A 9,922-nucleotide genomic window follows, 5' to 3' on the forward strand; every position below is an offset into this window, starting at 1 on the left:
TATCAGAACATAGCTTAAATAAGTGTTGCTCAATGATATATAAGATTTGTTCCACATAAAACTTTTATTTATTTTAATATTTCACATTTCGAAAATTTAATAAAAATCTGCTTTTTAAAACCTATAAGAAAAAAATAAATCAAATTTTCTTTAGTTTAAAGAAAAATTGCAGAAAAATGTGATCATGCAATTTATGAAGAAATTAAAGTGACTTCGTAGTTCCTAGTTCTCAGAATTAATAGAAACAAATTTGAAGTTAAGAAGACACTACCTCTGTAATTAGAAGAAAAAAAATGAATATAAAAAATGGCAGTTGATGCATTTTTAAAAAGTATGTTTAAAGCCAGCACAAAATAGTTTATCACATTGCCTCAGAACTTAATAACACTCATCAAGAGAAGAATCTCATTCAATGAACTGCTTTAAAGTTTATACGTTTAAATTAAAGCAAAGAAACCACTATTTTTTATGACAACGTTAACAGTGATAAAATCATGCGATTCAACGTAGCAATGATATTGTTTGGAATTTGTCTATAAAACTAATTGTTACAAATCGTGTCCAAAACTAATTTTTTATAAATTGTACTTTTTAAAATCTTTAAAAGTGTGTAAAAATATTTCTGCAATAATAAGCTTTGATGTTACTGTGGAAACACATTAAAATTTTGCTTTTATTTTTTTTAAATAAACTTCTATTGAAAAGTTTGGAAAATATTCTTATTGGGTCTCGCATACCAAGAAGCAATGTCCTGCAAAATTTAATGTTTCTAATTTTAATGATTAATGCTGTGTAGTGCTCTGTCAATCTGGATAAACGTTTATATGTATGGCGAGAGGGGAAAAAATCTACAAAAGTTACAGAAAGAGAAAAGGTTAAAATTGTAAACAAATGCTAGAATCCGATCTCCGATGAATATAAGTTCGGAAAACTTTTTTTTATTTCTTTAAAAGTTTCAAATGTTAGATCTAGCATTTTTTTTTCCATAAAAATTAAAATATGGCGAAATTCGTCCAATAAAAAATAATTTTAAACAAATGGAGACATTAAAACACACACACACTGCAGTAGGAATCACGAGCATTGAAAACTTTCGGCTTCCAGTTAAAAGTTCATCATTGAATTTTACACAACTGACACTATAATTACATTAGTCTATATTGAATCACAATTCAATACAGAACAGTAAAATTTCTTTAATAAATTGCTCAAGAGATTGCTCCAAAATGACATATTAACGAGAATGATGATCGCATATGTAACATACAAAAGAGGTTCAGAGCTGATGTTTTTAGAGCAGCTTCTCTCATATTCAATATATATCTTTAGGATACTCAATTCATTCTGCTGTATTCTTATTCATATTCTTCATTAACAACACATAAAAGATCAAACATACATTTATGAGACAGTAGCCACCTTCAGTGACTAATTGGTTTGCTAGGATTAATGCTAGCTAAAATTTTCAATAAAATATTTTATGTAATTTCAATAAAATATTTTATGTCTTAATAATTTTTTAAATAAAATATTTTTAAGCTTTATATTTTGATAGTCTTATAACTCATACTATTTTAAAAACCTTATGTCATGCTGTTCACTGCACTATTTATCTCTTTAATTTTCAAACACCTCTTCTAAAATTTGAACTTTAAATTAAAGCAGAAGTAATTCATTTTCAATTAATATAAAAACTTTTTTTTGCTGTAAGCAAACATGTTTTTTAAAAATATTAATACAAAAAACAGAATCGTTCAGCATTGAAATTTTGTGTAATTACAGAATATTTTTTTATAATTTATGTAATATCTCAAGAATAATTCAATAAAAATTTCTCTGATTAATCCTAACATTTAATTTTACTGTCTAGAGGATTTCAAGGGCCTACATATTAACCTTTTATTTTGTTTCAGTCAATAAATGCACTTTTGAAAATTTTAATTTCATACAGTTTTTTAATACTAAGGAATCATATTCAATGAAATATTCTTGATTCTCCAACTTTTGAATAAATAAGTAAAAAAAAAAAACTTCTGCGATGAAATCTGACTGAGTTATGAAGCTTTGAATATCACTATTTTATGGCAATCAATAATTTTTTTGTAATTTAGGCTAATCAACCTGGGGAAAACTAAGAGTTGATTGGTGCATCTTATTAGAGAAGGTCAATTAAGTACCCTTAAATCACATTTTTATAAGACAGTAATATTCGAATTTTCATTACTCATTCAGTTTTAATCACAATAAAGAGGACCTTTCTTTTTATTTGGAATGTTAGTGTCTCAAGAATAAATTACCAAATATGATTTACAAAACCAAGTAATTCATCAAAGTGTTTATTGATTTAAACTGTATAAAATAGGATTCTTTACTTCATTCAGATTAGAGGTATATTCCTATTAGACATACTGACCTAATACTAACTGTTTAGAAATTAGTTGTTAAAGTATGATTACAGTACATACCTGAATACTATATACATACCATGTTTGCATTAAATACTACATAATTATTGAATTAATAATGTAGATATTTTAATAGATCACAGAAACCTTCTTGCACTTATCTTCCTAGAAATTGCATATTCTAAATTTAGTTTGCAGTAAGATATAACTGAATCTTTTAATCTGAGCTTTCGTCAACTTAAAGACAACAATTAATAAAAGCTAATTTTTCCCATATACTCGTAATGCGCTCGTACAGGTTAAAATTTTTATCTTTTAGGAAATAAATTGTCAGAAACTATGCTTAAAATATTTTTTAAGCAATAAATTTTTTTAATTGATTAAAAACAGAATAAATTATATAGACAGAATAATATGTTAAAAAAATGGTTTCAATGAAAAGATAATTGTTTGAATTTTAAGCTTATGTAAAAATCATTCCTATGCACCAATATTTTTGGAAGTTATTGTGGAAAAACACTAAAATTCCAATAAATTATAATTGCCATTTTTCTTCATGTTAATAGTATTTTAAATATAGATTTAAATCTTCTACAGGTTCTTCTCAGATTTAAATAAATACATTGCCTGCTTTCTAGAAATCTGTCTTACCAATAATAATTTGTATTAAAAGGATAGTAACTCAGATTGCAAAATAAAAACGAAAATATATCTGCAGCATTAATAGTGAATTATCAACAACTTTGATCTTCTTCCAAAATTCATAGTTATCATTCACGATACATTTAATATTCAATCAAAATTTTTTACAATTCTTATTGGAAAATGTTTAAAATAGTTTTTAAAAATTAATTAAATATGGGGGAAAATTTATAGAGTAAATACATTGCATCATTGAAAACAATTTTTTTTTAAATTTTTAAGATGATGTAGAAATCCCTTTTGTGCTGTATACATATATTATCAAGAAAAAATACTTAACTTTTATTTAGTAATTAACATTTAACTATTTATTAAAAATTCCAATTGAAATTTCAAAAAAGTAGTACATTCCAATCCTTTAGAGTATACATGTGCCAAATTTGGGAGCTCTGCGTTTCACAGTCTGGCCTATACAGAACTAACACACGCAAATACATATATTCATTTTTATTATGAGTAAAGATAACTAAAATAAATTCTTCACCATCTGGAATGTTAAGAATTAAAGCTTGAATATTTTCAAGTCACAACAAATAAAACACATTGTGCACTTTGTTCTGCCCCTTCAAGGTAACCATTCCACTATTTCAATAAATGACAATGCACATTGAAGAAGAATGAGAATGGAAAAAATGTCATTAAGCATTATCTTATGTATTGGCACCCCTAAATCTATTTCATCCTGGATTCTTCCCTTTGGATGGTTTTCTTTCTCGATATAACCAATAAACAAGCTTTTATGACCATACCTTCAATTTATTATATTTAACATCTGAGGAAACAAACAAATCTTTCATTTGCACTTTTTGAGAAAATTAAGCATTTTTAAGATGTTTAAAAATGGCTTCCAAATTTAAGCACTTTTCGTGACACTACACACTCTCACTTATGATTTTTTTCTCCCCTGCTCTTGATATGTAGTAATTTAACGAGAATGAAAATGCCTATTGAGGAGGCACAGCTAGATTCCTTAAATTAATATGTTCAAATTACTTTCAAATCTTAGCCAAAAACACATATATTGCATACTGAAGCAGCCATAGAAAACAACTTTATTGATATTGCATAAATCAATAAAGTTGTTATCTATAAATTGAGAAATAAATGCTGAATTATGCAATTTACTTTATTATCAGGTAACAAACAGCATAAAAACATACTACAGAAAATTTCATTACAAATTTTAAAATATAATATTCAAATGGTTTGAAGTTTTTAGGCAAATGCTAGAAGATTGTATTAACCAGCAAGAACAAAAAATTTACTGTCTACATTTTAAACATTTTTGAAAAAATTGCAAATGTATGCAATTATTTTTTCAATTAAAAGCAAAGAATAGTATTTTAAAATACACATTAAGAATTTATCATTTGGCTTTTCAGTTATATTGAAAAAATATCATAATTAATACTAGAATTAAGATCTTAACTGTAGCACTTTAAATATTTCAATTGCAGCAATTAATTGGAATAAAAGGGAATATATCATTGCTTTCTTTTTAAAATATTTAATTTAAGGATATAATGGTTGACTTTTTTTTAATACAGTATATTCTCATAAATGTGGCAGACATGAGACTAGAGGGCAGCATAATTAACAAAACCTCTGGATAAACAAGGTTCAGTTTTAAAAAATGCATTCACATTTACTTTATTGTATAAAATATACAAAATAAAACTGAGAATTGTTCTGCATGTAAAAAATATAAAAAAATATAACTCAAAATCTGAGCAGCAACCCATTTTATACCTAGGCATGTAAAGATTAAAAGCACACTCACAACCTATCTTCTAAGATTATAATAAAATATATTCACAAGAACTAAACTACATGCAGCTTCTGGAGTTTTCTAAAGCTTATCTTCGAACATAATGTTGCCAATAAACATTTCTGCTCCTTTATTATTATTTAATTAGTTTCCTTTAAGTTGTTCAATTTTACAGCACACATGTATTTAAACAATTTCAAAGCAAGGAAAGAAAATGAGAGTAGAAATATTTTTTTAAAATTTATTTAAATGTGGCAATGCAGATCATGTTAAAAATAGTCTAAGTTAACAGTTGAAAATCAATTTTTAGTTTCTGACTTCTAAGCAATTGCAGTTATCAAAAAAATTTAATTTTAAAGTTATTTTTAAAATTTTAAAGTTATTTTAATTCATCTACTCTAATTTATTTTTCCATCTTTAATTATAAAAAAGTTATGGGGAAATGAAAATCTCAACTCCCACCATTGCCATCTCCATTCAGCTAAATACTCCATCAAACGAAATCATCCGAGATTTGCATCCTTTTTACATCATATCCTAAGAATTCAATCAAAATTACTCTAGCTAATGTGTTAATAAGATAACATGGACTAAGTGTTATACATACATATATAAACTTTTGAATGGAGCATAGGTTTTTAAGGATCATAATCAGTGAAGATCTTCAGAAATTTTTCCAAAGGTATGTCTTGAGAATTATTGCAACATCTTGCCTTCTTGTAATGAATTTAATAACCCATTTTACTAAACTGGTGTGCTTTTACTTATTTGAAGTTTCTTACTCCCCTTCTCTTCTCATATACATGGGCAAAAAAGACATAATAGACAACTTCTGAAAACTTCATATTTTTATCCAATTTCTTTTTTTCTTTTTTTAAATATAACTATATTAAGGATGAGAATCCTTAAATCAATTTTTAAATTATTTAAGAACCAAGAATATATTTTTTGCAAATAAAGAGTACTATTACATATATTATAAAGAGTACTATTATAGTATTTATTACATCTGCTTGAAATTCAAATAAAACTTTTGTTCAAATTTGTTTTACCCAATGCAAGCAATAACCCTGCAATCTCTAAAGAAGCATTTATACATCTGATTTTCAACAAGCCATTTTTAAATTAAGAACCAATAACTGATAATTATTCGGTCTGCCTTCTGTAAATGTTTATTGCAGGTTGAAATTAGACAACTCTTTACCTTTCGAGTATCAAGACAAAGTAAATGAAATCTTTAAAATCTTGAAACTCAGTCAAATGGAATTACCCAAAGATTTGCATACAACTCAGAAATTATAGATTTCTGACTCCTGTTTCATACAAAATAATATTTTTTTTTTTTTCTTTAAGGTTTTCACTATATCAATGTACTTTAAGGTTATTGATGAATAATAATTTTAATATATATACAATTACTTTAATACAAAAGTAATTGGCAAACATACAAATTTTAAAAAGATCAATTGGACTGCATGGTCTAAAAACTGATGTTGAAATAAGAATACTGTATATTTCAGAATATAAGCCAAGAATACATTTTTTTCCCCCTTGAAAACTAAACTAAAATTTAAAATTGGCATATAAGCCGAAATAAAAATTAAAAAACAATCTTGTGACTTTCAAATGCATTGCCATGAGGGCAAATATATTACCAAGAAGGAAAAATGGTAGAAATATTTCCAATCAAGTCATTATAAAGTAAAACACCAGATAGCAATGACAAGTATTTTAATTCTGACATCTCTTTTAAAAGCTTCACACTTTTTCTATTGTTTAGAAAATGCACCAAAACTTTTTAAGTTACTTATCAGAAAAAAAAAAAAAAAAAAATTACATGTTTTGTTTGTAAATGATTCCAACTCCTCCCCCCTTAATAACTTCTTTCAAAGTATTTCAAATTGCACTATAGCAGACAAGAACTTGTAATAAAAGCAATGCTACCAGAGAACTTTTATAATTTGCTAAAAAAATATGGCTGCAGTTTCAGCAATTATAATAAATTTACCATTTTGTTTGTTTTTATGTCTCTAGTTTTGTTGCTTCAGGAGTATATTATTAAATTTGATGAAATAAAAAATAATAACTATATTAAAATAAAATTTATATATTATATTATTAATAAATATTATTTATGTATTATTATACACTATATTAGCTCTATAATAAATTTAGAAAGTATACATAAAAATTCTTGATAAATATAGTAAATTTAAAACAAATGGAATCCACATAAGAAATACTGACGTGCAACAATGAAACTGAAATACTGACATATTTCCAAATTCATCTGCAATTTTTATTATATATATAATACAAAAATAATCAAATCAAAAACATTTTCAATACAAGATAACAAAATCTTAAATTCATAACTGAATATTGAACTGGCCCTATAATTTGTAAGCACAAGACAAAAAGAGTTATGAAGTGGTACTAGTAAAAAGTATACTCAAAACTTCATGATTTGAAAATGAATTCTTTTGTCAGACAAGAGAAATTCGGAACTTTCCTGTTTTAAATATTAAAAAATGCTTTTCTAAAATATAGACATCAAATAAAATTTAGCAATCAATTTCAATGGCAAGATAATTCCAGCACAAGAAATTTCACAGAAGTTCATAGGTGAAAAAAACTTATTAGCATTTATTCTAGTATATTAAAAAGTTAATTTGAACCAAGGAAAATTAAAAACTGGCAGACATAAGGCATCAATACCAATTAATGCTATGAATCAAAAAGAAAAAATTGATAATAACAGCATTTTTATAACAAACTGCAAGATTATAAATTGAATTTTTTTTTTTTTTTTTTTTTTTTTAAGAATGAGATCAAAACATGTTTTTCATGCACTGATAACAAATTTATTTAGTCTGCAATTCATCAGATTTCCAACTGGAACAGCTACAAAGATAGTCCTGCATTTTAAACTGTAAATGATAATTATACTTTAAAAAATGTAAAAAAAAAAAAAAAAAAAAAAAATCAGAAGTCATGCAGAAGAAAACATGTCTTTCACTTAGAGCAGCAATTAATGAAAAATTATTCCAACTACAAAATATAAAATCATGGCTCTTTTTTCATTGTTTTTTTTTAAAAATAAGATATATTTTTTGTAAATTCGAATTACAAGAGTGACTAATCTGATTTATTGATACATATGAAAAGTGAATAAAAATTTTCATTTGAATTTTTAAGACATCGAGACAGAGAAAACTGCTTGTATAACTAATATAAAAATGATCTGCATGCAATATATATGCATAAAAATGTTTTATTTTTAAAGCATCTTCATATAGCAGTTAAAATGGCCCTTTTTTTTTTTTTTTTTTTATTGGCTTGAGTGAGTTTCATAGCACGGTTTTCTAGGGCATTTTAAACATACAGGTTAAAAACTAGTATAAAAATGAATCTATAAATTCTGTATATATGTCTCTTGGTATAGTAATATATTTTATAAATTTTTCAAAATACATTATCACTAGAAAAATTAATTATGTTTGAACAAACATATCAAAATCAGTAGAATGCGAACTTTCATCAAAAAAATCTTCTGTACAATTATCCTTATCACTAAAATCACTTTCTGCTTCATTTAAAAATGTCTGAAGCACTGCTTCATAACAGAATCAGTAAATTGGGTGATATTTTGGGGCCCAAGTTTTAAGCCTTGTTTATCACTGGGAACACTAACAGGGAGATGCGATCTTAGAGACCACACTTAAAGAAATAACTGAATTATTTATAAAAGCAACCACTGAAATCAGTTGAAAAAGTGCATGTGTATTGAAGGTCATGAAACAGGAATCTACAGGGTCAATCCATTCAATTGAGCTAAAAATTAGAATAGGGGTGACCAAAAATCCATCGCTAGCGGTGTCGCAGATCGAACATCCCCAGTCAAGGGTTAACAGAATTTATAAAGAAAATTCTCCATAAAGGAAAAATGTTTGTATCTAAAAATAATACATTCAAGAAGACAGAGAATCAATTAGTTTTAAAAAGTTAAAAAATTCATGGAACTAAAATAAAATTATTTTCATAAAAAGAAAACCATAATGATATTCAGCATTTCAACATTTTTAAAAAAATTAATTTTATCTGTGATGGTTTTAACAATTATCTAAAACTACAAATAATTTGATTCATTCTATAAAAATCTTTTGAAATTATTTTGATAAACAACAAAATAATTTCAAACGGATTCAAATGACAAAATAAAAACTAAAAATGATGCACAATAATTTAAAACGTAAATAGTTAGTTTTATTACATTGGTCAAACAACAAAAATCCAATTACCTTGATAAAATTTAATCGAATAAAAAAAAAACTCGTAAAAGTTAAGCACAGTGACCAGCCAGTTTCTCTAATAGCGAATAAGAATTAGTAATGGCATAATGTGAATATTTCGCTGTCAAAAGTGGTCTGTTTCTGTTAACTAAAACAACAACGTTGAAAATTTAAAATATACCTGATTCGAAAATCGACAAATTCAAAAAAGCCCAACTTCAATTTTGATTAAATCAACAGCAATTAACAGCTGTACATCTTATTCCATATAAATATCAGCAACTTTTCAAATAAAAACATATCATATATAAAAGAAATTTCAAATATTAAAATCCGAAATCGCAAACAGTTTATATCATTTTCGGAAACAATAAACGAAATTTTTTTTAAAAAAATTGTATCCTCAACACATTAGACGCTACGACCTGTTAGTTGGGATAAATTTAAGAAGTCTAAGATAAGGAAATTGTGGCTATAATTACTGCCGCACAGGAAACAGTAGGCTTAAACTTTTATTCTCACCTTTCCAAACACATGATTCAAGTAAAAGTGCATATTATTAAATTTCCTAGTATTTGCAGATGTGCCTTCGTCCTTTTCCCTGTAAATCTGCCCTTTGGTAAACAGACCCATGCTTCTTAAGTTTGGCAAAATAAAATAAAGCCATAACATTTAATCTTTCACACATTTGTCTGTCTAAAAATACATTAATAATAAAATAAAAACAGAAGGCTAAATCACTGTTGCCATTAGCT

At 25.8% G+C, this 9,922-nt stretch overlaps 1 protein-coding gene across 1 annotated transcript in view; it reads right to left on the minus strand.

Moving 5' to 3' along the window:
• The window catches only part of LOC129960114 (serine/threonine-protein kinase 3-like), a 36,096-nt gene extending 26,218 nt beyond the window's left edge, over positions 1-9,878 (minus strand). Inside the window, exon 1 of the mRNA XM_056073246.1 lies at positions 9,690-9,878. The gene's annotated coding sequence lies outside the window, so the exon portion shown is untranslated. The remainder of the gene's footprint in view (positions 1-9,689) is intronic.
• Between the last annotated feature and the right edge of the window lie 44 nt (positions 9,879-9,922).

Source organism: Argiope bruennichi, chromosome X2 (assembly GCF_947563725.1).
Source record: "Argiope bruennichi chromosome X2, qqArgBrue1.1, whole genome shotgun sequence".
NCBI lineage: Eukaryota > Metazoa > Arthropoda > Arachnida > Araneae > Araneidae > Argiope > Argiope bruennichi.